The following is a 2,295-nucleotide window of genomic DNA, read 5'->3' as shown; positions in this document are numbered from 1 at the left end:
TTGCTGTGGTGGCCAGCACTTAAATAAGCAGCTTGCCCATCACTGGTCATTGACCCCAGCTGGTCTGACCCTGCAGCACCCCCTGCAAGGGCACAGATGCCTCATTTGCAAGGATAAATGGTAATAGGAAGGTTTCGTGCACGAGCAAAATTGCGCACGAGCAAAACAGTGCACAACCAAAGCCATGCAGAACGAAAATCACACCAAGCAAAAACTCAGTGCCCGGTGCAACCCCTTCCAAGCAGATCCAGCACCTACCGTGCTCCTGCCCTGCCCGCGAAGCTTTATGGCGTGCGTAGCAGCACGACTCGAGCCAAGCTGGCGCTGTGGCGTGCACGCAGCTCCGTGGGGCTGAGCACCGCGGGAACGGGGATGTTCTCAAGGAACTTTAAATATTTGGAGTTTAATTAGCCTTGTAAACACACCACGTGCTTGCAAGTAGCACAGGTCAGAGCTGGTGTTTGCTGGAGGAGAGGGTTTATTTAGAGTGCACTTCACACAACCACTCCAGATGAGTGCATTTAGGTATTTATGGAGGTGATGGGAGCGATGGAGCTGGTCGGGGGATGCCCTCTGCTGGCATCCTCCTGGGAAACTCTGGGGCACCTGCTGCAGGAAACCCCCGTGCATTTTCGCAAGGGAGGCACCCAAACCACGGTGCAGCATCGCCCTGGGTGAAGGCACCGCTCCTTGAGCCCACCTCCCACTGCCTCGCACAAAGGCGCAAGGAAGCAGCTGAGCTGGGTTTGCTTGTCGGGTACGAGCTCGAAAGGAAATCCTGCACCCCCAAAATGCCGCTGCCATCCCGTACTCGTTAGCCAGTTAACCATCCTGCCCGTTTCATCATTGCAAATCCTGCTGCGATGCAAAGCTCTCCGGGATGAGATGAAGATGGGGCCTTTGGCTGTGTGCACCAACCAAACAGCCCCATGTTATTTGAAATTTAAATGACACCTATTGTGAATATTATTTTGTCTGTGTGTGAACAGGGATTATAGCACTAAATGCGTTAATTTCTTTAGTTTCATTGTTTCCCCCCTCATCTTCCAGCTGTGAAAATCCCAGAAAATGGGGCATTTGGCAGCAAAACGCTCCTCGAGCCCCACCTGCCCCCAGCACCTCACCAGGGCCGGAGGCAGAACAGAGCTGACCCCCCCAAAAAACTCAGACAAACACCAAATGCACCTCGAGCGGCTCCTCCAGCAGCACAGCAAAGGTGCAAGAGCAGCACGAAGAGGGCCTCGCGTTCACCGCAGCAGTGTGAATCCCGCAGGCAGGGCATGCAAATCCCCCCCCTGCGCACACCGTTCCCACGCTGTGCCCAAATCCGCCCCCTCCCCGGGGCACGGCGGCAGCACTGCGTTGTGCTGGGGCTATTTTTGCAGCAAGCGCTCCCCCGCCCACCCCCCCTTTCACTTTTTGCAATTGCTGCAAGTCCGGGGATGCCCCAAATCTCACCCGCTGGGGATGCAAAGCCTACGGCCAGATCCAGGAGGGGATGCCAAAGCCCATCCGAAGCCATGTGAGGTGAGCTGCTCCCCGGCCAAGACACTCTTGGGAAGCAACAGGCCTGACCTGTTTTTCCTTATCCCAGGAAAAACCAGTTTAAGCCCCGGCCTGACGCAACCAACTGGTGCTGCCGCCCTTACCAAAAAGGGGAAAAACCCTCCCGAATTAACAATTCCTCGAGTAAACCCTATCCAAGCTCCCCCGGCAGGCAGCCAGCCAAGGCGGGTGCAAAAAGCCCTAAAGATAAATGAAACTTCATTTTCGGCTTGAACCTTCCCCCTTTACCCAAGGCCTTTATAACCCAGCTGGAGTTTTGAGGGAAAAATAAGTTTTTTAGGGACAAGCAGCCAGCAGCCCTCTAATCACATCAGGTAGGGATTGCATCCTGGAAAGCCCTCGGATAAACCAGGTCCCCCCACGCTCCTGCAAATGATGTTCTTAATTTTCATTTCTGATTCCTATCGGAATTAGAACAAAGCTGCCCCAAAATGGGCCACGACACTGCCAGCCTCCCCATGCATGAGATTTTTGGGAAAAAAAGCCGCCGCTGTTGCGGGCTGTCCAGATGCGAGCAGGTAAATAGGAGGGGAACTTGGCCCTGGCGCCCAGGGTGCACGCCGAAACCCATCCCGGCAGCCAGGGCAGCATCACCACAAAGTTATTCCTCCTCAGCAAACGCCTTTTCCAAAGCCCGGCGTTGCAGCCGCTTTTTAATGATGATTTGACGGCGTTTTCCTGCTTCTGTTTCGCCTTTGATCTCCCAGATCCCGTCTGGGACCGGCAGGC

Source organism: Anas acuta, chromosome 22 (assembly GCF_963932015.1).
Source record: "Anas acuta chromosome 22, bAnaAcu1.1, whole genome shotgun sequence".
Taxonomy (NCBI): Eukaryota; Metazoa; Chordata; class Aves; order Anseriformes; family Anatidae; genus Anas; species Anas acuta.
Note: the sequence above shows the minus strand (reverse complement) of the source record.